This window comes from Mustela putorius, unplaced genomic scaffold (genome assembly GCF_011764305.1).
Source record: "Mustela putorius furo isolate JIRA1106 unplaced genomic scaffold, ASM1176430v1.1 tig00003853_pilon_pilon_pilon, whole genome shotgun sequence".
NCBI lineage: Eukaryota > Metazoa > Chordata > Mammalia > Carnivora > Mustelidae > Mustela > Mustela putorius.
In genome coordinates, this window is record NW_025422005.1 from 24,840,120 (window position 1) to 24,867,980 (window position 27,861).

The 27,861-nt window shown below is 45.4% G+C and overlaps 1 protein-coding gene and 1 long non-coding RNA gene across 2 annotated transcripts in view; one reads left to right on the top strand and one right to left on the bottom strand.

The window, feature by feature from the left end:
• LOC106003826 overlaps positions 1–23,274 on the top strand; it is a 28,709-nt gene extending 5,435 nt beyond the window's left edge. Inside the window, exons 2-3 of the long non-coding RNA XR_001176546.2 lie at positions 22,247–22,435; positions 22,749–23,274. This is a non-coding gene — a long non-coding RNA (uncharacterized LOC106003826). The remainder of the gene's footprint in view (positions 1–22,246; positions 22,436–22,748) is intronic.
• Positions 1–27,861, bottom strand: part of PHC2 (polyhomeotic homolog 2) — a 112,879-nt gene that overhangs the window by 55,072 nt on the left and 29,946 nt on the right. The window lies entirely within an intron of this gene.

Consider the following 27,861-nt stretch of genomic DNA (forward strand, 5'->3'; position numbering starts at 1 on the left):
TGGGAAATTTCAGTGGAAGTACTTGTAAACATAAAACATAAAATAGGAAAACGGCAGCAGTCACAGCAAATTAAGGACAGAGTGAGTAATCCACACTTCCTGAATGACGGAGCCTCAGCAGCAGCTCAGGCAGATCTCGTGCACAGTATATACTCTGTTCTTGCTGAGAAATAAACCAGGGCAGAATCCTAAAGAGAGCATGTCACTCCTATATAGAAAACCTGCACAGGTAAGGACAGCAACTGACCCTCACGCTACGGTGGGAGACTTAGCAACACAGGGATAGACATAATGGTTTCCTGAATTCTCTTACCTGCTGGTCTCCTTCCTCCTGCTGCATTCTTAGCTCCTCCCCACCCAGCTTTGCCTTGTCTCATTAATTTTTGCTCCCAAACCCTGGTTTTTTGGTTTTCCTGTTCTTGTTCCTGTCCCCTGTCCCTGTCCTCAGTCCTACCTGTGCTTCCTTGCCCTGGCCCCATCCTCCTCCAAGGGGAAGATCATACTCACCTTGATGATGCTTTGGCTCGGGACTCTCCCTGGCTCTCTGTCTCTCTCTGGAACAGGCGCATGCATCTCTCCCTCTCCCTCCTCTCTCTCTTACCCGGGCCTCATTGATCCCAAGCGGTTGCTCTAGTATACAGCAATGAGCTCTGTCTCTCCATCCCTGAGCTCTGCTCTATCCCCACACTGTGTCCTAGTCCTGCTTGCCTGCCCTGCCCATAATGGCCCTCCCTCGGCTGCTGGGTCACTCTGTGTCTGCTTTCCTTGCCTCCTGTGCTCTAGCTCTCTCTTCTTTCTTGTGCCTGAGGATCTCTCCCCCCTAGTCCTGATCCAGCATACCCTCTTACCTTCACCCTCTCTAGATCGTGCATGCGCCCTCTCCCTGCTACTCCCCTCTCCCTCCCTCTCCTTCCCTCTCTCTGGCCGGCACTCCCTGTTCTAGCTCAAGGTTATGATAGCTACCGCGGTCTCTCAAGTGTACACTCCCTCTTGGGTTCTCTCTCACTCACACATGCAAAGCAGAGGAGGGAAGGACAGACTGCCTAGGAGATTAGGGAACATTTAAAAGGAGAAGTAACATTTGAGCTGCCTGAACCCACACTTTCTCGCTTTCACTGCACAGAGCTGCCTGTCCCATCTTCCATCACTCCTTGCCAGTCACTTCTAGAACCTTTTGCAAGCAATAAGTTCCTGGTTCCCCCCAGATCTGAACATCTGTTGAGCTTCTGCCACATGCAGGGTATTCTTGCTAAGTACTGGGAATGGACGAGGTCGAAGGCTTATTTGAAGGTTTTCACTTTTGTGGACATATCAGAAATGGTGAAACTAAAGTCTTCTGTCCCAGAAAAAAAAAAAATGCACAGAGTCAGACAAAAATGAACTTGTAATTATAGAGGTTAAATCCTTTAAAGCCTGTCTATTACCTCTGGACTAAGAAGCTCTGCTTCCTAGCCAGGTAGAAATTGGGCAGGAAGTACAAATATGAAGATAAAAATATTATTCACTATCATCTGCCAAGTTCCAGATGAATGATTGAGACATTTGGTAGTGTTGAGAAAAGGAACGTGTGCATTGTGATAGATGGACAGTAGAGGAAGCCCGGATTTATGCTGCTGCTGGGCAAACAGTCACTGCTGTAAGCGGGGCAGTGCTCAGCTCCTCCCTCTGGGCATTCTCCAGTGGCTCAATTTTCCTAGGAGAGGCAATGCACTCAAGGAGAAAGAGCATGGGATTAGAAGGTGGTAGTCCTAGCTTTGGGAACGCCAGTGCAATGTGGCTGCTGTAAGGCCTTGGGCAAGGCAGGCTCTCTCTCTGGGTCTTGGTTCCCTAATCTGCAGCACTGGGTAGTAATAATACCTGCTGGGTGGGCGTGGGGGTGGTGTATGTGCGTGAGGATTCATCTCTGAGCCTCATTCCACTTTCCTAACCGTACACAGGCACTCCTGGAGGGACACTGGGGGTTTGGCTCCAGACCGCCACAATGAACCGGATATCACAACAAAGTGAGGCGGATGAATTTTTCTGGTTTCCCAGTGCGAGTAAAAGTTCTGTTTACACTATATTGGAGTCTATGAAGTATGCAACAGCAGTTTCTATTTCTATTTTTATGTCTAAAAATAGAATGTACATACCTTACTTTTAAAATGCCTTATTGCTAAAAAATGCTCAGCATCATCTGAGCTTTCAATAAGTTGTAAACTTTTTGCTGGAGGAGGGTCTTGCCCGGATGCTGATGGCTGCTGGCTAATCAGGACCGTGGTTGCTGAAGGTCAGGGTGGCTGTGGGAATTTCTTAAGATAAGACAACAGTGAGATTTGCTGCATCGATGGGCTCTTCCTTTCATAAACCATTTCCCTGCAGTGCGGGATGGTGTTTGATACCCACTGGAGATTACCCACTAGAGAACTTCTTTCTAAATTGGAGGCAATCCTCTAGAACCCTGCTGCTGCTTTATCAACTCAGTGTCACACCCTAAATCCTTCGTTGTTGTTTCAACCATCTCCAGAGCATCTTCGACTGGAGTAGATTCCATTTCAAGAAACCACTTTTTTTGTTCACCCACCAGAAGCAATTCTTCATCTGTTAAAGTTTTATCATGAGATTGCAGCCATTCAAACGTAATAAAGAAGAAGTCTGAAATATTGCAAGAATCACCAAAATGTGACACAGAGACACAAAGGGGGCAGGTGCTGTTGGAAAAATGGCACCAGTAGACTTTCTTGACACAGGGTTGCCACATACTTTGATTTGTAAGACACCCAGTTTCTGTGAAGTGTAACAGAAGAGGCTGTATTCCATGACGTAAGTCTACTGCCCTGGTCAGGGGAAAGTCGGCTTTCCTTCACCATGTACGGCATCCTCATGATTTCTCCTCTTTAATTTTGATGAAGTCCTGTTTACTTATTTTTTTCTTTGGTTGCTGCCATATCTAAGAAACCATTGCCTAATCCAAAGTTACAGAGATATACACCTAAATTTTCTTCAAAGAGTTTTATAGTTATAGTTCTTACATTTTAAGGTTTTCAATTTGTTTTATTTATTTATTTTTAAAGATTTTATTTATTTATTTGTCAGAGTAAGAGAGAGAGTACAAGCAGGGGGAGTGGCAAGCAAAGGGAGAAGCAGGCTCCCTGCTGAGCAAGGAGCCTCATGTGGGGCTTGATCCCAGGACCCTGGGATCATGACCTGAGTTAAAGGCAGAGGCTTAACTGACCTAGCCACTTGGGTGTCCCTTAAATTTATTTTAATAGTCTCTGCATCCAATGTGGGGCTTGAATTCACAATTCTGAGATCAGGAGTCTCATGGTCTCCCGGCTGAGCCAGCCAGGTGCCTTTGGAGTTCTTACATTTACGCCTTAGATCCATTTTGAGTTAATTTTTGTGTATGGTGTGAGGTAAGGGGACATTATCTCATTTCATTTTCATTTTTTAAATTTTGGTAAAAAAATACATAATATAAAATTTGCCATTCACAATGTTGTGAAACCATTACCACTATCTGCTGCTGGAACTTTTTACCACCCCAAATAGAAACTCTATAATCCTTTAGCAGGAACTCCTCTTCTCTCCCTGCTCAGCTCCTGGCAACCTCTAATCTACTTCCTGTCTCTATGAATTTGTCTAGGTAACTCATGTAAATGGAATCATACAATATTTGTCCTTTGTGTCTGGCTCTTTCATCTAGCACAATGTTTTCAAGGTTCATCCATTGTTGTAGCGTGTGTCCTTTTTTTGCTGAATTCTATTATAGGTATATGCCACGTTTTGTTTTTCTATTCGTCTGTAGATGGACACTTGGGTTGTTTCTCCATTTTAGCTGCTGTGAATAATGCTATGAACATTGGTGTACAAATATCTGCTTGAGTCCCTGCCTTTGATTCTTTGGAGTATTACTTAGGAGTGAAATTGCCGGATCATAGGGTAATTCTATGTTTAGCTTGTTGAGGAACCACCAAACTGGTTTTCCCAACTTCATTCTTTTGCATGTGGATATTGCTCTTATCCCCGAACCATTTGTTGAATAACTTCTGTCCTTGGGCCCACACAATTCCCCTACCAAGTTCTCAGTATGGCATATCAACCCTCCACGAATTGACCCTCCCTGCCTTCCTGGCCTCATTTCCCATGATTTCTCCACCCTATACTCTCACCCAGCATATTCCAAACAAGCTGAAGTTTTGGATGCCTCGCTGTTCCTCACCTCTGCAATTTCCTGATGTTGTTGTACTCATGCTCTTCCCTTCCCCTGGAATATTTCCCTTCCATTTTTCACCTAACTGACTTGATCTTCAAAACAACTTCAGTCTCTCCTGTGAAACATGTACTCAGTGCAACCCCCTCTAACACTTCTCTTGCTTCTGTCAAATTAGCTTCTAACATCTTCTGTCCCCACAACACTTTGTGTGCTTATCTCTTTCCTAGCATTCATAATGTAGTAGTGCAAGAAAGTGATTTGCTTACGCGTCTGTCTTTCCCACTGGACTCTGAACTCCTGGAGAAGAGGACAATGTCGTATTTTCCCATATATACCTGGTGCTTCATTCCACAAATGTTTGTTGAATAGAACTGTTGGAAAGGCACCACACTTGGTCCTGCTTCTCATGTGAAAGCTCAGCTTTCTACCTCATCTGACAAATTCTCCTGAACTACTTTAAAACATATACTACTGGTGATTTAATTTTTGTACCTTCCATCAAGAGTGTTTATACTATGATAATGATTATTTATTGAGCACCTACTACATGTCAGCACTGTAATAGATGCTTTACATGTACTCATAACCTCCCTTATGATGTAGGTGTTATTATCCCAGTTCTGTCAATGAGGAACTTATTTATGGAACTCATCTAAGGTCATCAGTGAAGTGGGTTCAAAACCAGGTCTGATTCCAAAGCCAGAGCTCTTCGCACCTCTGAGAATTCACCCATAATCTCACCTTGAGCCACTATTCAGTGACATTGGGCAAAGCCAAGGTCAGAGCATACTGGGTTTTCAGAAGTGCAAAGGAATTGAGACCACTGAATTTGATCTCTTTGTTAGTAAAGTCTCTTAAATATATTTTTTAAAGATTTTATCTACTTATTTATTTATTTATTTATTTATAGTGCGAGTGGGGGGTAGGGACAGAGAGAGAGGGGAAGAGAGAACCCCAAGCAGACTCCATGCTGAGTGCAGAGCCCAACACAACCTTGATCTCACAACCCTGAGATCATGACTTGAACCAAAATCAAGACACAGATGCTTAATCTATTGGGCCACCCAGACACCCCAGTGTCTATTAAATGTTTTGTACTTACACACTAATCTCCCTATATATAATATATACATAAAAGATAATATACATGAGTATCCACTGACCAGTTTAAGAAATCCAACACCACCATAATCTCCCTCGTTTTTCCTGTGTAGAAACTGAGGACCAGTTTTTGGGGAAGTGGCTCACTCAAGGAGATATGGCTCCTTTGACTCTCCTCCAGTATCATGGACATGGAAGGCACCCCAGTAGACCTACTGGACTGATTGTGTTGGGGATTTACTCAACCAGAGGGTTGAGTTTGCCCTGAGGTGAGCCCAGAAGCTAGGGTCTTGCCATACGTCACTTTCTCGATGGTCTCCCAGTAGAAGGGAGCTTGGGATGGAGAGAAACAGAATTAGAAATGATGAAAAAAAAACAAACAAACAAACCATGGACTGGGATGGTGGCACTCAAACTTTTTCTGCTATAGTTCCTCTCTTTGAACCCAAGCTTTCAGTGTTTACCCACTCCTGACTTCTTTTTGCCCCAAAGCTCTGGTCTTTAGGATGCAAAGTAGGTGTTCTGGAGTCTCAGTAAGAGATCTGTGGACTCTCCTCATATTAGAAAATCCAGACCTTTAAACTTTCAAAGCATCGAAGCTTCCAGCACTACACCACTATTCAATTTCCTTTTAATTCCTGCTCTTATGTCCTCCCTTCTCCTCCTAACTAGTTTCTTATTCCTTCCCCAGGCCACCTATCCCTGTGGACTCCCAGTGTGAACCACAGCCAAATTTGATTAACAGCCACCATCCGGAACTGGAAGCATGTTTTTCTCTGCGTTCCAGCTCACTTTGTGGCTTTGTGCGGCCAGCCCAGGCTCTGAAGGCTGTGATTCCCACTTTAGTTAATTCTCCTTTCCCAACCGCAAGGGGCCGCTTTGAACGACATGCCCACTGTACTCTGCTGGGATAGTGATCTTATTACAGGTCCCTGCTGCCCACAGGGCCTGAGACCAGCGGCCAGGGAAATGCTGAGGTTCTGCCCTCCCAGGAGCCACCAAATCTAGGGAACACTAGGCCTTTGTCCCGGGGGGTCAGGGAAATCCATTTGCAGCGGATTACAGCCGTGGCAGAGGTTCTAGGGAAGCGGAGGGGAAAGATACTAAAACCAGAGCTCTCCAAATCCTGAGCCTAAAGCCCTTAGGGTAAAGTGGGGTGGAGCCTTTCCTAATGGAATCGGAGACTGACAGGAAATGAGAGGTCTCGTCTGCCCCACAAAGGCTGCTGGTACTATCATTCCTGTAGGGGCTTGTGCCTGGAGAGTCTGAAAGGGTGATGCGGTGACTGTGTTCCTTTGCTCTGGCTCTGCCTCTCTTTGGTTGCTTCTCTGTTGGAGGTGTAAGTCAATAACAGCAAAGCGTTCAGGCTCTCTAGATGTAGGGGACCTGAGGGAGCCTGCCTTACACCTCTGAGCTGCTGCATTAACATAAATATTCTGATTTACACCAGCCTCATTATGCCTCTGGCAGCTGTCTCACCCTACTGATATGTTGGAAGCAATCCAAATGGATTCAGCTCAAATCGCTTCAAAAAGTTCCCTCTCTCTCCCCAGTCCTCTGTGGGATGCCTCCTTCAGAGTCTCTAGAAACCCAAGGAAATAAATGAAGGGTAACAAACACAGAAATGAAGGATGAGAAAATAAAACGGGACCTATAGTCCTAGCCATCAAAATAAAAGGATTTCATTGGTAAAGAGAACCACATAATTAAAATAAATTTTTTGAAATCTCATTGTTTTCTTCATATGTTCTAGAAAGGAAACTATAGAAAATGCTTCTCTAACAGGCGGGTGCTCCTTGGCTGAAGCATGTGAAGGGGAAAAGGAAGGATTTGATCTCTTTTAGAAGGAATGTGTGGGTAAGCCACGTTACGCAGATGGGACTCAGGTACAAGCATGAGTGTGTCTGGCCCCAGGCAGCTTTGGGCCCATTGCTTGAAGGCAGGGCAATCTCACAGCCCACACCTCTGCACCTCCAGAAGGCAGGGGTTGGCACTTCTGTGAAAGGGCCAGATAGCAAGTATTTTTGGCTTCGCAGGCCTACAGTTTTTGCCATGACAACTCAACTCTGCTATGCAAAAGCAGCCCTAGACAAGTCATAAGGGCTGTGTGGCTGTGTTCCAACAAACTGTTAGTCACCAGGAAAGGTGGTGGGCCACGATTGGGACGCAGGCTATAGTTTATAGGACCCCTGTTCTGCGGCAAACTCATTTTTATCCACCAGCCACATGGCTGGCAAGGTGCCTGTGGCATACTGGTTAACAGCACAGGCTTTCGTGTTCCTAAGTCCTGGGTTCGAATTCCAACCCAGCCACACACCAGCTGTGTATCCTTGAGCAAGTTGGGTCATCTTTTGGGCCTCAATTTCCTCAGCAGTAAAATGAGATCAAATGTCCCTATGGGACCGTTACATGGATTACGGGAAGCATCCGTACGGTCCTGAGGACAATACTTAGCAAATAGGAAGCATGTGATACATGGCAAGGGTGCAAAACTGACTTGGAATTTGGAAGCAACTCCTTTCACCTCAGATAGTGAGGATCCCATAAGTTATTTCCCACCATTGGTCACAGGTCAGAGTTACACTTAAAAATCTCTTTATAAAGAACCATGGTCCATTTTACTTGTCTAAATCTTTCTCTCTCGCTCTCTCTCTTTTTTTTTTTTTAAAGATTTTATTTATTTATTTGACAGAGAGAGATCACAAGTAGGCAGAGACGTTGGCAGAGAGGGAGGGAGAGACAGGCTCCCCAAGGAGCAGAAAGCCCGATGTGGGACTCGATCCCAGGACCCTGGGATCATGACCTGAGCCGAAGGCAGAGGCTTAACCCACTGAGCCACCCAGGGGCCTCTCTTTTTTAAAGACATTTTAAAAGACACATTTCTTTTTTACTTGACAGACAGAGAGATCACAAGTAGGCAGAGAGGCAGGCAGAGAGAGAGGGGGAAGCAGGCTCCCTGCTGAGCAGAGAGCCTGATGTGGGGCTCGATCACAGGACCCTGAGATCATGACCTGAGCCGAAGGCAGAGGCTTAACCCACTGAGCCACCCAGGCGCCCCACATTTCTTTTTTAAAGGGTAGATTTTCCAGAAGGCTCTTGAGGAACATAAGATGTAAAGAAAGTCACTCTCTATATTGTGTCTCAAAATGTATGCCCTAGAATTTCAGCTTCCTAATTGTGTGACTGAGCAAGTTACAGGACGTCAGGCTTCAGTCTCAACCATAAATTGGGACAATAAGACCATCCTGAGGGGTGCCTGGGTGGCTCAGTGGGTTAAGAATCTGCCTTTGGCTCAGGTCATGATCCCAGGGTCCTGCGATCAGCCCCAGGTTGGGTGCCCTGAACAGCAGGGAGTCTGCTTCCCTCTCTCCCTCTAACTGCTGCTCACTTTGTTTCTGTTCTCTCTCTGTCAAATAAATGAATAAAATCTTTAAAAAAAAAAATCCATCCCAGAGGGCTGTTGTATTGGATGAGCTAATCCATGTAAAGCAGTTAGAACCATGTCTGGCACTTAGCAAACACTTAATAAATGTGAGCTGTGATTATCATCCTCGTTATTATTGATATTTTTATTACGATTGACACTGCTAAAGGTTCTTCAAAAAAAACTTTTATTCCAGGGCCAAACAGAAATGCTATTCTACTGGCTGCCCAAAAGATGAACACGTACACAAACCTGGATCCCGTCATTCTGTTCACTTGGCACCTAGCTTTAAGACATTCATCTCTTTAATTTCCTACGTAGCTGTGACACGCAGGGTCCATGTCCTTTTGTCTCCAACTTAAATACTGCTTGTTATGCTGAACCGTGTCTCCTCAGAAAGCTAAGTCAGAGTTCTAACATCCAGTGTGTCCGAATATGAGCTCACTTGCAAAGAGGGTCGCTGTAGATGTGAGCGAGGTCAGAGTGGAGTAGAGAGGGCCCCTGCACCAATGTGACAGGTGTTCTTAGATGAGAATGACATGCAAAGAGACAGACATACACGGGGAATAGACAGCCATGTGAAGACGGGGGCAGAGACTGGAGTTAGGCTTTCTCAAGCCAAGGAAGGTCTTCAGAGGGGGCGTGGGCCTATGTACTCTGTGATCTCAGACTTCTGATCTCAACAGCTGTGAGACAATACATTTCTGTCATTTCAAGCCACCCGCTTTATAGCATGGTCTGGAAAGAGAGTAGGTTGGGGTAGGATTGAAGACTTCATTTCCAAAGGAAAAGATACTTTTATTTCCATCAATAACCTCAAAGTTCAATTTTTTGGGGGGGGGGTATCTAGTGACAGCGTAAATTCTTCTTTAGTAAATTCTTCCTTGTTTTTTCTTTTTTCTTTAAGATTTTATTTGACAGACAGAGATCACAAGCAGGCAGAGAGGCAGGCAGAGAGAGGGCAGCAGGCTCCCCGATGAGCAGAGAGCCCGATGCAGGGCTTGATCCCAGGACCCTGGGATCATGACCTGAGCCGAAGGCAGAGGCTTTAACCCACTGAGCCACCCAGGGGACCCTCTTCCTTGTTTTTTCTAAGTAGAGCTATGGATGCCTGGGATTTGTGCACAGAAATCTCAGGAGCCAAGGCTATAAAAGAAGACCTCTACAAAAATCTCTTCAAAGTTACAAACTTCTAGTTACAAAATAAATAAGATCTGGGGATACACTTCACAGCATGGTGACTACAGTTTATAATACTACACTGCCTATTTGAAAGTTGATAAGAGAGTGGACCTTAACATTTCTCACCCTAAGAAAAAGAATTTTGTAACTGTGTGATGATGGGTGTTAACTAGACTTCCTGTGATCATTTCGCGGTAGATATAAATGTCAAATCACTCTGCTGTACACCTGAAACTAATATAATGATGTTAATTATACCTCAGTAAGAACAAAACCTCTCCATCCTAAGCCTCTCCACAAAGCAGGCCTGAGTGTAAGCACACGCGCGCGCGCGCACACGCACACACACACACACACACCCTTTCCCTTTCTAGGACTCGCCATTCTCTGCCATCCCTCTTAGCCTTGAACTGGCCTGCTGTTCGGGTAAGCCAGCGTAGGCCAGTCTTTCCGCCACTGCTACTTCCCGACAAGCACAACTAAGTCAGGACAGGGATTATAGACAGCAGCCAGACTTTCAAAATCATTGTTCAAGGGCATGGACGTTTGTCTATAAATCCTTAACTAGCCTTCTTTTCTCTTTCTCTTCTTGTTCTGCTCCTCCAACCTGGGACATGGTTCAGACCTACGGGGGCTGGTAGGTCTCACTTTATCAGTGGGGTGGGGTTCTTGGGGTTGGGAGTTTGCTCATTGTTAGGAACACCCGCTGAGAGCACCTTGGAAAAGCGGGGACTGCCCGGTTTTCCTGCTTCTACCTGGGTATGCTCCTCCCAGAACTTATTCCAAGAGTGTAGGCTTCTTCCTTAGAGTTTCCCTCTGTATGCTCTATATGGGTTTTGGGAATGGGGTTTTATAGACTTTGAGGGATTATAAAGAGATAGACTGCCTGGGATAAAAGTCTTCGGTTACGAATACTTTTGTCCTATTTGTAAGTGATCTTTTACCACTAGGAGGCTAGTGGTCTCTGGCCTGGTCCTGGGAAAAAATTCTTGCCATTTATTGCTTAGGGCCAAGGGCTTTGTCTCATGTAGTCCTCACAATAACCCTAGAACACAGGGATTATTTCCTCATTTTTTCCCACAAGAAAAAACTGAGGTTCAGAAGGGTCCAGTAACTTCTCTGAGGCCGCAGAGCTAGCAGATGGCAGGTGTAGGAAACCAGGGCTGCGAGTCCCTGCATAAGAGGCAGAATTACTCGTGTTCACTCCGGTCTAGGCCCAGCTGGGTCAGTGAGTTCTTAGGAAGTTAACTTGGCTCCTGTTGCCTTGTGTCTGGTCTCACCAGAGCCTCTCAAGCAGGGAGGACAGTCCATGGCAAACCTGTCAACTCGGACTCTCCCGGGGCCTGCCCTGTCCCCTGGCAATCACATGGGGAGCAGTCACTGGGGCGTGTCTCATATCTGTAGGCCTTTCCTTTCAGAGGTATGTTTGGGTATCTTAGCTTCATATATGGCTGGTTCTGTCAGCGGTGTTTATAAAGTCATCTTCAAGTGTTTGATTGAAAAGGAATACCAAAGCAAAAGAAACACCCCATGGTCCTTTGGAGAGAAGAGGCAAAGGATGCCCACCTTTCCTGATTGCCTCCCACCCCCCCACCCGCCCCTTATGCTGGGTGCGCTGTCAGGGAGGCAGCAGGATGTAGAAGCAGCAGGAGGGATTTGTAATCAGAGAAGGCTGTTTGGATTCCCGACTCGGCCCCCATTGGGAGGATCTCAGGCAGGTTACTTTACCTCCCTTCGCCTCAGTTTCCTCATTTGCAAACAGTGAAAGGGACACAGATTTCTCAGAGTTATTGGGGAAAGCAAATAAGTTTGCAGCACAGACTAGGCCTTTTAAGAACGATCAGCCTCTCTAGGCCTGCTTGCAGCGCTGTTTTAAAGGTGACTGATGGGGAAGTGGGCTCTGAGCTGTAATCCGTCCAAGACCAAGTCCCAGTAACAGGGGAGTGCTGTGCAAGCGGAGCGGGGCAGACGAAAAATGGGGGCTTTGAATCCTTTGCAATTACATAATAAACTCTTAGTCCAGGCTCGATTGGAAGCTTTTCTCCTGAGTCCAAAAAGCCCTGTTCTCAAATCTCAGGAAGTTTCTTCCTAAGAAAAAAAAAATAAGGGGGGGGGGAAGCCCACCTCCAGGTGAATCTGAAGGAAGCGAAAACCAGAGCAGACGTCGCCTTGCAGTGTACACGCGTGTGTGAGAGGGGTGTTCACACGTGTGTGCACTCGGGTACGTAGGGGGAGGGAGAGAGGGGAAAGCGAGACCTAATCGCAGACTGAGCTCCTCTCACAACACCAGGCTCTGTGCAGTAAAAGTGCTTTAGAAATCTGGAGAGTAAACGATCACTACACATTGTTCTTGAAGCTGTTTTTCACACAACGATTGATTTACCGGTTCCCGAGGTGTTTGGGCCGACTACGGTACACTGTCCACTGGCATGCAGCTTGAGATTTAAGCTTCCTTTCTCCACTCCCTCCTCCCACCCTCCCGTCCTCTCGTGGGGACAGTTCCCTCCTTGGGCCCTCCCTGCTTTGGCCCAGCCCACCATTTAGAAGACTCGGCCATTCCTAAGAGGCTTTCCCTTGCTCGCCTTCTGCCCTAGCAACTCGGCCTTGCAGCTGCTTCAGAGCTCTGGAATTACAAAGCAATTCCTGAGTCCCGCAGGCCCAGCTCTGGGGCCTTCTTTCCCTCATTTGTCCCAAATAATGGCCTCTAATTGCTATTAACATTCCTCTCTAGCAGAAACATACTGCACGTCTGTGGTCAGCCTATGATCTACTGTGACCACCAGCCCTCTGCTTCCTATTGCACTGGGAATATTGTGCTCTCTTCCATTTTATACCCAGAGGTTTGCTTTTCCTCTCGTGGCATGCCAGTTGGCTTGCAGCTTCTTATATTTCTAACCTGTTCTGTCACTGGTTGCAGGGGAAAACAATCTCAGTGGGGTAGATCGCCCTCCACCTTCCATTCTTTCCAGCCAAAGAGAACTTTGCCTTACATTCTTTGCTGATATTTACAAAACGTAGGTAACTAATTTTGATAGCCAGAAGAGGCAGAGGTAGGACTGCAGAGTGGAAATCCTAAGGAGATAGATTTCAACTCCACCGAGAAAAGAACTCACTAACAACTGGAGCTGGGAACAAGTGCAGCAGGCCATGCCAGGTGTGAGTCTGCGACGTGGAAGGAGAGCTGTGCACAGCCGCTTCCCAGGAGGTGGAGGCGAGGGGTCAGAGGCGGAGCCACCATGTGGCAGGTGTGCTGAACGCAGTCTTGCCTCTAGGGCCTCTTTGAACACTGCTAGCATCTAATTCCATGAAAATCTTTTACTGGATGCCAGAAATCCACCTGAAAGTTTAGGTTTTTTGCCTATTTTTGAACTTTTCCCATTTATGAATGTTCTAAATGCTAATCTTGTTTGTCAAGCCACAGGACAGTGTCTAGATGGTTTTCACCATTCTGGTTACTAATGGAAAGAATAAACTCCATTCGTATGAACTTCCTGATTCTTATCATCTACTCGGATGGAGGAAACCACTGTTCTTATCTCATGGATGGGACAGCCACAGAATGGCTAAGTAGGAAAGCTGATCTCTTTCCGATTCCCAGAACGCTTAACTACCCAACTTGCTCACCCAACCACCATCCATCTCTCTGTCCTCTCCATGTTTATTGAACAATTATTATGTGCCTGGTACTGCGTGGAATAAAAAAATGACTCAGATACTGACTTCTTAAGGAGCTAATGGTTTAAGAGGAGAAATAAGAAAGATACATAAATAAATATAACAGGACTAGGGAAACTTTTTCTATGAAAGGCCAGATAGTAAATAGTTCAGACTTTGCAGATCACATATGGCCTCTGTTGCATATTCTTATTTGATCCTTAACCATTACCCTACCCCACCCCGCAATATGTAAAAATGTAAGAGCCATTCTTGGTTCTGGGACCGTACATAAATGGCCTGTGTGCTGGATTTGGCTTGTGGACCCTCGTTTGCTGGCCTTTAAGCATGTAATAAGGTATAAAGTGATAACCTTTTGTTGAGCCAGAAGTTTCATTTGAAGTAGGTTTTTAAAGATGGGTTTGATTGACACTTTGGAAATGGGGAAGGGGTAAGCTAGGTGGAAGGAGCGCAATTACAAGTGAGCCCGTTTTCTCTTTTTAGAGCAGAGGTTTTCAAAGCATGGGCAGTATCACCTGGGAACTTATTACAAAGGCAAGTTTTCAGGTCCACAGTGGTTCTCAAACTTTGGCATCTGTGAGAATCACCTGGAGGGTTTGGAAAACAGATTCCTGGGCCCCACCCCCAGATTTCTGATGCTGCTAGTCCAGGGACCGTACTCTGAGAACAATAGTCTCAAGGAATATCTTGTTCTGTCTGCATAGAGGGCACAGATGCTTTGCAGAGCACCTGGTTCATTCCACTTAGTGCCCGGACTCAGAAAGGGGCTCAGAGCCACTGGAGATCGGGTGACAGCTCTTTCCCCCCCATAGCAGGAGCCCTGAGTCTTGTTAGGCTCACGCACTGGAGGCAGCAAGTGCTTGTGGGGGGCTGTGCGGTTAGGTTATTTCTGTCTGGATCTTGGTTATTGGCATACATTCTCGTTTGCTCCTGATACATTTCTGTATTTTTGCCACTGCGATAAAATGGTCCTCTTGGCATTATTTTGGGGACTACCTCCTTTGACCAGTTTTAAAAAAAAAAGAAGAGGAAGAGGGTGTTTCTATTTTAGCATTTAGATTAAATGACTTCTATAAAGTCAGATGTGGGGCTCAGAGAGGCTGGTCTGAGGAGGGGGAAGCCAGAGAGTACACAGAGGACTCTCAGAGGAGGCTACGGGAAAGCAGACACCGGAGGAGTCATTAATCTGGGAGACAATGAATGGCAAAAGGCAATTAGCTTGCCTGGGGTTGTAGCAAGCCAATGAAGTATGCAGCATGGCAACTGAGGGTCTAGTGTAAGGGCAGGGTCATTGCTAGGGAACTCAAAAGGAGGATAAGATAAGGGAGGTCAGGGGGTGGGAAAGCCATCTGGGGCTGGCGGGAAGGGAAAGGAAATCCCTCACGGTCTCCATGGATATTATTAGCCAGTGGAAGTGTCCAGGTGTAGCCATATACTTGTCAGGGTACCACATGCTGTTACGCTGGGAGACAACCTTGAAAATGAACCAGGTGCTTCAGTGCATGTGCACACACACCAATGCACACGCACCACACACCTGCGTGCACACACGTGTGCACAGACACACAGACACAAACGCTCTCTTTACATTCCTCTTCAGCCACCTGCCCCGTCTAGCGGGGTGGAACGGTAGGCTGAGGACCGCCCGGCTGAATAATGGGAGGACCACACGCCTGAACGCTGACGGAGTTTCAGCAGACACAATTGTGAACTTCATTCAGTTTATGGGGCTTCCTTCCACATTGTAAAGCATGCTCGCTTTTTTCTCCGTCCCACGCCTCATTCACATGCGCATTCTCACGCTCTGCTCCTTGCGGGCGCTCAATAGCCACGCTAATGGATTCTTCTCTGCCTACACACGTTCTCGAGACACATTCATTTATTCATCCTCACTTGGAGTCATTTTCATATATTAAACACTACATCCTGCTTCTAAAAATCACTTCAAATGTCAAAGTTGCTTCCATAGCTTCTGCTCCTGCTGTCTGCAGAAACTGCTAGCTTTGTCATTCTTATAAAAAAAAAGAAGAGGAACCAATATTGGCCTGACTGAGTAAAGAGCCCAACCCAAAGCAGATTGTCCTACCGTGGGATGCAGGTTTGTGGCTGTGGTGTCCCCGCCTTCAAGACCATCCCATTTATCTCTCTTTGTTTCACTCCCTCTCTCTTCCTGCACAACGCTGCAATCACACACATACTCCGGGTTGGAAAAAAAAAGGACAGCCTAATTTCCTGATGATTATGTTGTTACCTAGCAACAGCCAATCAGGGGCTGGGCTTTTTGCCTGCAGTATTTCATGCAAATAGTTTGGAGAAATTGCAGGGTAACCCAGCCTGCTTAGTCTGTCTTCTCAGGGGACACATTACAGAATAAAACCAACCCAAAAGGGGACTATTGAAGTCAGGCACATGCTGCAGATAGCAGGCCATCTGATCTCTTTCCTTCGTCCCCTCTCTGTTGTACCCCCTAACAAAAGCCTGCAGGTTCCACAGACAGACACTCAGGGAGGCCAAAAAGTTGAAAAGAGGCTCACGAGCCACCATCCTTTACCCTGGATTTCTGTCCTTAATAACTACAACTCAGAGCAACCTCTAATATTCTGGAAACTATACCATCCTGGGAAGGTGAGGAATACCACATTCTCAGTAGCTCAGTCAGGGGAGGGCATGAAGGAGAATCCTCCACAGCCCTCCTGTCCAGAAAAGAGCTAAAACCTAGCACTTCTAGCCTGATTTAAGAGCCTCATCTACATCCACGCTGGCTGATCTATCAGGAGAAAACCCATTGTTTACAATAGCACTCTCCCTGGTGCCAACTGGCAAATCCTCATCCAAATGTTTGAACAATGAGAGAAGCCACATCACTCATAAGACCCCTTCAAGAGATGTTTCTATGCTTGTTTTCCCAACAAGTACCGAGCATTTGATGTAAAATGCTATCAGGAGCCATGATACTGACTTTGGGTAAGGTCCAGGGGCTGGATCACGCAGATCTGGACTGGAATAAAAAGTGTAGTCGGAAGACAGTGTCCAGGTCTGTCCCCTCTGGGAGAGTGGGCCAGGCTTCAGATGGTAGGAATCAGATTTCAGTAGTTCGTTTCGTTGTTGTTGACTCAATGCTCAGTAATCCAGCGTGAAGGCAAGAAAAGACTGTGACCTCAGCTGCTGGATAGCTCCTCACGGTGCCCCTATTGCGGACTTTAGCAGGCCGTCTTGGGAAGGTGTGTTGTTGGCTATACAGGGACAGTGCATAGAAATTTCGATCAGCCCGTCACCACAAGGATGGAAAAAGAGTTCAAATTCCCTATCTTGTTGAGTTGTAGCTTCTACATATTTGCTAAGATGGAGATGATTATACTCCAATCATTATACAAAGGTGGTGACAGCTCTCCAATATTTGACACTCACAGCCTTACCACCGAAAGCCATATTACAGAACACGTCCCCCAAACAAACAATGCCCCCCCAAAACCTGTCAATGTGCCTTTGTTCAGAAAGGCAGAGTTAAAGAACTCCATGCATCTGTAGGGTTGGATAACTCTTCCCACCTTGGTTTATAGTAATTTCAGAAAATTCTTTGAGTCAGGCACTTTTATCCCTATAACCTTGGAATACATATCATAAACCCCATTTTACAGAAGAGGAAACTGATGAGTGACTTGCTCAAGCTGTATAGTTATAAAGTGGCAAAGCTGGGATTAAAAAGCAATGTCCAGGGCGCCTGGGTGGCTCAGTGGGTTAAGCCGCTGCCTTCGGCTCAGGTCATGATCTCAGGGTCCTGGGATCGAGTCCCACATTGGGCTCTCTGCTCAGCAGGGAGCCTGCTTCCTCCTCTCCTCTCTCTGCCTGCCTCTCTGCCTACTTGTGATTTCTCTCTGTCAAATAAATAAATAAATAATCTTTAAAAAAAAAAAAAAAAAAAAATAAAAAAATAAAAAGCAATGTCCAAATCATGCCTGATCATGCCCAGGTCTTTATAGCAAAAACATAGAGGGAAAAAGGTCAGCAACAGAAAGATACCTTTCAAAATTTAAAAAAAAAAAAAAAAGGATTTTTTTTTGCATTTATTATAGGTACCCAAAGTTATTTCAAATGGTGTTTACTGCTAAACCTTCAGTGACTCCTATCTCTTTTTTGCATATTTGAACCACCAGATAAGCATGTCAGAAATAGGTATGCCTGAGTCCCACTCCATACCAATAAATTAAGAATTTCTGGGGGTTACAGGGGAGGCAGTGTTTTTTTTTTTTTTTTTTTTTTTTTTTTTTTTAAGAGAGAGCAAGCAAGAGGTGGAGAGAAGCAGAGGGTAAGAGAGAGAACCATAAGCAGGCTCCTCACCCAGTGTGGAGCCCAATGCAGACTCGATCTTATAAGCCTGCGATCATGACCTGAGCCCAAATCAAGAGTTGGATACTTAACGGACTGAGCCACCCAGATGCCCTGGCAGTGTTTTTATTTTTATTTTATTTTTCTAAAAGATTTTATTTATTTACTTATTTATTTGACAGACAGAGATCACAAGTAGGCAGAGAGGCAGGCAGAGAGAGAGAGGGAAGCAGGCTCCCTGCTGAGCAGAGAGCCTGATGTGGGTCTTGATCTCAGGATCATGGGATCATGACCTGAGCTGAAGGCAGAGGCTTCAACCCACTGAGCCACCCAGGCGTCCCGCTGGCAGTGTTTTTAAAGAGCTTCCTAGGAATAGCATGGCACTTTGGAAAATGGTCTGATAGTTTCTTATGTAACTGAATATACATCTACCTCCATTCCTAGGAATTTTTTGAAGCAAAATAAAACACATTGTCCACAAAAAGACTTGTACAAACATGTTGCTCGCAGCTTTATTCATACTAGCTAAAAAAATTGTGGTATATTCATACTATAGACTACTATGCAGCAATAAAAAGGAATAAACAATTGATGTTGGCAACAAAAACAGACAAATCTCAAAAATAATATGCTGATGTCCACAATAGCCAAACTACGGAAAGAACCTAGATGTCCATCAACAGATGAATGGATAAAGATGTGGTATATATATACAATGGAATATTATGCAGCCATCAATAAAATGAAATCTTGGGGCGCCTGGGTGGCTCAGAGGGTTAAGCCTCTGCCTTCGGCTCAGGTCATGATCTCGGGTCCTGGGATCGAGCCCCGCATTGGGCTCTCTGCTCAGTGGGGAGCCTGCTTCCTCCTCTCTCTCTGCCTGCCTCTCTGCTTACCTGTGATCTCTGTCTGTCAAATAAATAAAATCTTTAAAAAAAAAAAGAAAATGAAATCTTGCCATTTGCAACGATGTGGATGAAACTAGGGGGTATTATGCTGAGCGAAATAAGTTAATCAGAGAAAGACAAATATCATATGATCTCCCTGATATGAGGAATTTGAGAGGCAGGGTAGGGAAGTTGTGAGGGGAAGGGAGGAAAAAAATGGAACAAGATGGAACTGGGGAGGGAGACAAGCCATAAGAGACTCTTGATCTCAGGAAACAAACTGAGGGTTGCTGGGAGTGAAGGGAAGGGATAGGGTGGCTAGGTGATGAACACTGGGGAGGGTATGTGATATGGAGTGCTGTGAAATGTGTAAGCCTGGTGATTCACAGACCTGTACCCCTGAAGCAAATAGTACACTATATGTTAATTAAAAAAAAAGATCAAAAAATGGTATGCTGGATGACAAAACAAAAAACAAACAAACCCTTATGCAAGAGTACAATCGGAGCGGTTCCACTTATATGATGTTCTAGGAACAGGAAAAATTAATCTATGGTGGGAAAAATCAGAGTGATGGTTGTCTCTGCAAGTGGGGGGTGGGAGTGGGGGTAGGGAGTGACTGGAGAGGGGGCGTAAGGGAACTCCTGGTGAGGGCAGTGTTCCAGAGACCGAGAGTTGTTTTACATGGCTGTGCTCATTTGTCAAAACTCACAAATGGTGTACTTCAGATTTGTGCCTTTCACTGTTAGTCAGTTTTACCTCAAAAAAAAAAAAAAAAAAAAAAAAAAAGAAAAGAAACAAATACTGAACTCTAATGACATGCATGCTAAAGTACTTAGGGGTGAAATATACTGATGCTTGCAACCACTCTGAAATGTGTGACAAGACGTAAGATGGACTGAGGAGTGGACAGATGGATGGCGAGTTGGACAGATACATGATAAGGCACGTATGGCCCACTATTAATTGTAGAATCTAAATACATGTAATGTGCACTGGGTAATTTTTTTCAACTTTTTGGCATATTTAAAATTTTTCAGAATGAAATTTGGGGGGAAGCTCCCCATGTGATTCCAATGAGCAGACATGGGGATAAAAGATAAATTTCAATTCTCTTAGTTCACAAGGATGAATGAATAATGAATGATGTGCCCCGAATTTCCAGAGTTGATTGTAATCATAACCTCCCACCCCCAACACACACATGAAAGAAAAGAAAAACAGTCAGAATTCCTGGAATAAATATCCAGGTTGCAACAAGATGTCTAGGGTCAGGCAAAACCTTGCAGAGACACTAGGCCCACTTCCCACTGGACTCACGTAGGACACCTCACTCAACGTACGGTCTGATGGGACAAAATACTTGTAATCAGGACAGGTCTGGAAAATCTGGGCAATGTTATATTTATGCTCTAGAACTAAAAACTGTAAACCAGCCTCAGCCAGTATGAGGGGAAAGTGCTACTTACCACTCTGTCTATGGCTTAAAAGCTCTTAGTTAGCCCCTGACCCCCTTCCAGGGCTTACACCTCTGATCTTCTCAGACTCTGTAATTTCTGTAGCTCCACTTCCCCCTGGCGGCCCGCAGATCCACAGGGAGAGCGGGGTCAGGTATTTAGGGAGGAAGAAGCTGGTGTGGGGTGTCCCAAGGGAACTGAGTGGACAGCTGACTCCAGCAGGGTGGGGAGAGAGCGACGGAGGACAGAAGGGAAATAGTGCTGTCAAGTGTAATATGGAGGGAGCCCCTAGTCCCTGAGCTGCCCCATTTATTCTGCATAATTGCTTCATTTCCACTGGCAGTGTATCTCAAAATGAATTTCATTACTGGTGCCTTGGATATCATATTGATTACCAGTTTCATCGATTCTTATCTTGCTAATTAGCATATAAATTAGCCATTTGGGGGAAGCATTAGGCAAAATTGAATTTTCTCCTTAATCTTCTTTCAGAAGGTAAATGAAAATGGATGTGGCCTATGAAGGCCCATGGCCTTCCTATGACACAATCTACGTGTTTTCACAGCCGAGGAACCCTCTTGTTGAGGGATGGAGGAGATTCATGGAAGAAGCTGTCCTACCCCATCTTACTGCAGTCAGAACCCCTTAAGAGTTATCAAGAGAATCTGAGACTGAGGACAGGTCTGTAAGTGGAGATGTGTTTCTCTGAGCTGATAGCCAGCAGCGTCTGTCTCCCACATACACACAAGAGAAGGTTCCGTGATGCAGTAATCCCTGTGGTGTCCTCTCCCAAGCCTGGAACCCAAAACACCATTCTGCTCTCTGGTTGGGCGGCAAGACGAGGGCTCTGGGGCCAGATGGTCTGGATCTGGCTGGGAATGCCTCCTCTGCCAGCTGTGTAATCTTAACATCTCTAAGGCTTAGCGCCCTAATCTGTAAAATGGGGACAATCACTGCACTGACTTCACTGAGTAGCTGTGAGGAGTGAGAGAGAGAGGCTCAGCCCGGCACGTGGCACACAGGAGAGCTCACAGAATGTTAGCATTCTCCAGCAGAGAAGAATCTTGGGAAACTGGACATCAAGGGTTCTCCAGAGGGAGCTGCTCAGCATCAAAGTAATCCTTACTCCAAACTCCCAGGTGCTCAGTCCCTAGAACAGTCCTTTGTCCCGTAGTCACAGACCATTAGTCATGCCATCTCAGTCCTTAGGATCTTGGTAGGCTCACATCACCAGAGCAGGTTGAAAATGAAGAATCCTGGGCCCATCCTGAGGTGGGATACAACTGGCATCTTTATTGTAACAAGATTCCCAGGTGTTTCATATGCATATTCCAGGCAATTCTTATCATATCAAAATTTGAAAAGCCCTGTTTCAAGTCATCCCAGCTGTGGACTGAAAGTCTGCATTCCTCCCCACATTCCTAAGCTGCAACCCTACCCCCCAGTGTGTTGGCCTTAGGAGGTGGGGCCTGGAGACAGTGAGTAGGGTTACATGGTTGTGAGGGTGCGGTCTTGAGAAACAGGATTAGCGCCCTTCTAAGAGCTAGCAAGAGCTTGCCTCCCCTGCTTGGCTCCCTGCCTTGGAAGGATGCCACCCAGTTGGCTGCCTGTAATCCAGAGAGGGCTCTCATCAGCCCTGAAGACCCCCTGGCACCTTGACTTCAGACTTCCAGCCTCCAAAACTCTAAGAAATAAATTCTAGTCCTTTCTAAGCCACCAGTTTATGCCATTTTGTTGGAGTGGCCCAGGCTAAGACATCCCCTTCGTTAAAGTCTTGCACAGTCAGAGAAGAAAGGGCCTTGGAGATTAGCTGCTCAAATACGGCAGCTCAGGGAGTTAAGGTAAGTCACCTAGACTCACTCAGTCCATGGTAGAGCCTGGATGAAGCTTTCGGTTCCCCCATGCTAAGGCTAGCCCAGGTTCTGCAGGGCCTTCCTGAGGCTGGGGGGTTCTGCTCCCTCCCCTTGCAGTGGCCTCAGTGGTGGGCTTTTCCCCCCAGCCTGAGCTGCATCCATAATGAGCTCTGGAAGGAGGAACTCTGTTGGACTTCATTGGGAGCTGTGAGGCCCGGTTACTCAGATGACCTCACTGGAGGAAACCGATATGATGGAGGGGTATACGGAAGAGCGTTCTTCTCACCCTTGATAACCTCTGCAGACTCCTGCCCTCAGAACTGCAGATGCCTCAGGTAAGGACCCACGGGAGCCACTTGCGCTGACGCCCCACAGAGGGTACCTAGGTGGCCCAGGGCAGGGGTGGGCAGCTGGGAGACGGGGTGGGAGGAGGCCCGTTTTCCACTCGATACTCTTTTCTTTACCATTTTGTTCCCTATGCATGTAAAACATATTCAGAAATTGGTTAGTTAATAATAATTTTAAAAAAGAATGCCTCAGATAGAAAAGCCATGAAAAACAATAGCCCATCTGGCCCTGCCATTACGTCATCTACCCCACTTACAACTGTCCTGCTTTCTCTCTCTCTCTCCTCCTGGAACCTGCAAGGTTCAGCCTTGGGGAGAGCTGGAACACAGAGCGGTGCACGGATTCTGAGGCCAGCCTGGAGACACGCACTCTGATCTCGCCTCGGGGCTGTGAGCAAGATTACCTTTTATCCCCATTAGCTTGTGAAGTGATTTGCCCACTATTAAATGCTACTAAGTAAGTGTAATTACGCTTTAAACCCACCTCTGCCCCGCTAAGTCTTGGCAAGAGGAAGGAGAGGACTTGCCTCCAACGGGGTTTTCACTAGATTTGTATTAACCAGGCAAAATGAAGGGGACAAAGCTTGTTATGAATGTAATACACACAGTCTCGTCCCGTTGTTGTGAATTACGTGTTACTGGATGTAGAACTAGATAGGAGGATATGTACCAAAATGTTAATAATAATGGCTGCTTGGGTGGTCTGGTCACTGCTAATGTTTATTTTCTTGTTCGTGCTTTATTTTCCAAATTGTCTGTATTTTTTAAATTATCTGGGCTGAGACATCACAATATTCTCAGCATAAAAGAGAAGTGAAAAATGAAAACCTCAGGGAAAGGGTGCTCATTCTCCATCTGAACAAGTCCCGGTCATTCAGAAGCTGGTGGTGTAGGTCTGTCCGCATTGGCCCACAGCATCCAGACACCTGCTGAACTGGGGCTTGGCCATTCCTGGTGCCCTCAATACATATTCCAACGGGTCCAGGGAATATTTGGTATTTTACAGAGCTAGAAAGCATACAAAGGTGAGAGGCATCAGACTCCTAGGATCAATTCCAGCAGAGTACAACCCCTGACCCAGATAGTGACCACAGAGTGTTCCTGGGGCAAGTCACTCAGTACAGTTCACTTCACTTAGTGCTGCTGGGAAGGTAGGTGGAAAAGATGTGGTTTCTGTCTTCAAGGGCTTTGACGATCTTGTAAGGATGACAGACATAGGTATAAGGAACTAGTTCTGCCACAGATGTACAAAGGGAACAGTTGGAGCCAAGCAGTGTAGGGCAGTGACTTTGGGGTTACCCAGACCTGGATGGGACACACCTCTGCCATCCACTGTCCACGTGACCTAGGACCGTGTGCTGTACCTCGCTGAGTCACTGTTTCCTCATCTCTAAAAGGGAGATGGCAGCCCTTGAGGTGGAACTGTGGGGAACAGGCGGGGGGCCTGGGAGGTGTGGCACATACAGTAGGCACTCACAAAGGGTACTGCTATTATTCCTATTTTGGACACTGAGCTGACAAGGGCCATGGGGGACCACACCATAGTCACACTGCCATTACCACTGTCCCCATTTGGAAAAGTTCCATGGAGCCATATGATTATAGGTGAATGGATACAGAAAGGCTCAGTTATTGGCTCCAAGTTTTCCTGGATGATGTCATACAAACAGGCCAATCTTTTTCTTTGCTGTAATGGCCTTAAACATGGCTGCCTTTGGAGATGTGTAGGGGCCTGCTTAGCCTTGGAACCACTTTCCTGTTTTCTCAGTCTTATAAGGGCCAATGGGTGGCTTATGTCTTAGGGTTGTAACTCAGTTCACTCTTTTTGAAATTTTCATAGCAAGGCCTCTCTACCAGTCATTGAATTTGGCAAAGAAGCAGTCAAAGTAAGATCTGGTCTTAAAAGTGAGAGGAGGAGCCTTTGCAGATTTGTTTATAAAAAGAAGTGATTGATACAATTCAATTTTTTTTTTTAATTTTTTTTTTTAAAGATTTTATTTATTTATTTATTTGACAGAGAGAAATCACAAGTAAGCAGAGAGGCAGGCAGAGAGAGGAGGAAGCAGGCTCCCTGCTGAGCAGAGAGCCCGATGCGGGACTCGATCCCAGGACCCTGAGATCACGACCCGAGCCGAAGGCAGCGGCTTAACCCACTGAGCCACCCAGGCGCCCTACAATTCAATTTTTTTGAGGAGGAGTTTTCCAAGGGCTGTGTGTGGGTTAGAACGAGCTGTGGAAACATAAGAAGAACGTGCGCGGGCGTTATATCGCGGTGTGAACAGAAGGTTGGGAAAGTCTGGACCCACATGCTGGGTGTGAATTTCCTTAGGAAAGGCAGCGCAGCTGGTGTGTTTCAGGAGGAAACCCCATTTAGGGTAGGGCACTCTGTGTATCTGGCAGCTACCTGTCCAGTTTCACCTCTCGCTGTTCTTTTGTATTCTGATGGCTTCCCCCTCGGTCAGGTCCTCCTCATAATGTGGCTGGGTTCCTGTTTTCCCTCTGTCTAATGTCCCTTCTCCTCTAATTCATCATGCCCAGCCCCATTGGTTTGAGATGTCTATATAAATTTATATTTTCTACTGACTTTTCAGCCCACTTCCTTCAATACATTTATAGTTAAATTTCAGGAAGGAATTCATGCTATTTCATGTGAGTTACTGCCTTGTCATGGATGTCGGCCCCACCCATCCCAAATCCCTATGCATTCATTCAACAGAGTACTGAACATCAACCATGTACCAGGGGTCGATATAGCAGTGGGATACTGCAGATACTTCCTTGTGGGGTGTACATTCCAGCTGGGGGAGACAGAAAACAAGTATCTAGCAGAGTTAAATGTCTCAGAGTAACGCAAAGTAGGATCAAGGGGACAGGATTCCTGGATGGGGTAGGGAAGGTTGTTATTATATAGGGAAGGACTTTTTAAGGGACATTTGAGCAGAAACCTGATAGAAATGAGGAAGAAAGTGAGCCATGTAGCTATCTGGAGGAAGGGCATCCCAAACACAGAGAAGAATTACTTTGTGCAAAGGCCCTAAGGTGAGGTGATGATTCATGTGTTCAAAGAAGAGTAAAGTTAAAAAAAAAAAAAAAAAAAAAGGAAAGCCCCAGTGCAGCTGAGGATGGGGTGAGAGGGTCTCAGCTGAGCGGAGTGTGGTATAGTACAGACTGAGACATGTGGGCCAGTGGTTCTCAGTGAGGGTGATTTTACCCTCTATGGGACATAGGACAACATCTGTAGGTATTTTTGGCTTTCACGACTGGAGGCTGGGGTGCTACCGGCACCCCATGGGTAGAAGCCTGGGGTGCTGCTCAGTATATGCTGTACACAGGCTACTCCTCCATAAAGAATTACCTGGCCCGAAGGTCAGCAGTGTCAGGGTTGAGGAACACGGATACAGGGCCCTGTAGACCAGTGCAGGGTCTTTGGATTTTACTCCAAGTAAGCAGGGAAGCGATTAGGGGCTGGGGTCAAAGGAGTGACAGGGTCTCAGCTACGTTTTTAAAGTCTCACTCTGGTCGCTGCATGGAGAGCAGACTGGAGAGGGGCTGGTGCCCCAAGAATAGGCACATCATGCTTGAAGGGAAGAACAATGCTGGGAGAATTGCCCTATCAGGTATCAAGCTACAGTAACTTAAAAAATATGATATTAGCTCTGGGATAAACCTTGTTCTTGAGAACCAATTGCTAGCATCTCTCACCAACTTCGCATTCTGTGACATCACGTTGGTAGCTTGCACCTGGTCACAGTGGGAGTATTTATAACATACAAATCGGCAATGCTACAGATCAGGTCTTTTTGCGTGTTTTGGAGAGGTGAGAGTAGAGCTGGTTGTGAAATATCTACCAGCATACCATTGAGTGAAAGCAAACAGAGATTCCCCAAACAGATCCACACATTTGTGAACTGCTGTTATATGACAGATGGGTCTATCAGGTCAATCAAGAAGGGATGGACATGTCATGAAATAGTCCTGGGAAAATCAGGTATCTATATGGGAAAAAACCCAAACAAACCCCAAATTGATTCCCTACCTCCCACCAAACCCCCAAATCAATTTTAATTAAATATTTAGGTGGAAAAGGCAAAAATACAAGACTTTTAGAAGTAAATGTGGGAGAAAGCCATTATGACTTCAGAATAGGAAAAGACTTTTAAATAAGAGAAGACTGATAAAATTTGACTACATTAAAATAAAAAACTTCTGTTGATTAAAAGGCATCATAAAGAAAGTGAAATTCAAGACTTCCCCAGAAAACAATGTTTTCAACACACATAAGTAAAAAAGAATTTCATCTAAGATATTAAAAAAATCTATGAATCAATAAGAAAAAGATACAAAAGAAAAAATGGTCAATAGACTTGAATTGGATTTTCTCTTTTGTGAAATAGTACATGGCCCATAAACATATAAAGTTTTTCTTCCTTATTTAATATCCACGGAAATGCAAATTAGAACTACAGTGAGATAAAATTTCATACTCATCAGATCAAGCAGTTTTAGAGTTTGCCAACATCAAACACTAGGGAGGATCTGGAGCAATGGTAACTCTCCTGAGAAGGCAGGAGCATAAATTCATATAACCACAACAGTCTGTACTCACAAATACTCCATACTCCATGCCCCAGAAATTCTACTTCTATGTATGCACCCATCCTAGAAAATCTCTTACATAAGTTCATAAGGTGACATGTATGATGGTGCTCATGGCAGTGTTGTTTGTTACTGCAAAAACTGGAAATGTTGGGGCACCTGGGTGGCTCAGCGGGTTAAGCCACTGCCTTTGGCTCAGGTCATGAACTCTGAGTCCTCAGATTGAGCTCCGCATCAGGCTCTCTGCCCGGCGGGGAGCCTGCTTCCTCCTCTCTCTCTGCCTGCTTGTAATCTCTCTCAATAAATCTCTCTAAAATAAATAAGTAAAATCTTTAAAAAAAAAAACACCCTGGAAATGTCCATCAAAAGCAGCATTTAAGAATAAATTTTTGTATATTAATTCAATAGACTAGTATGTAATAGTAAAAATGAATGATGTACAGTTTCATGTATTACTACAGACAAATCTGAAAAGCATAATGTTGAACAATAGAAGTGAGACCCAGAAGAATGGACACAGCAGGACTCCCTTTATACAGAATTCAAAAGCAGTCAAAACTGAAACATATATTGTAAAAATAACAATACATTGTTTAGGAAATCATTCATATATAGTAAAGCCACAGAGAAAAAGCAAGGGAATACTTATTACAATGGTTGGCAGAATAATAACTCTGGATGGAGGAAGAAGGTAGATGCAACCAGGGAAGTGTCTTCCAAAGTTTCATTAACTTGGGTGATCAGTGAATGTTGTTCACTTTATAATTATTCTTCAAATTCTACATGTATATATTATACATTATACACAGTTCAACATT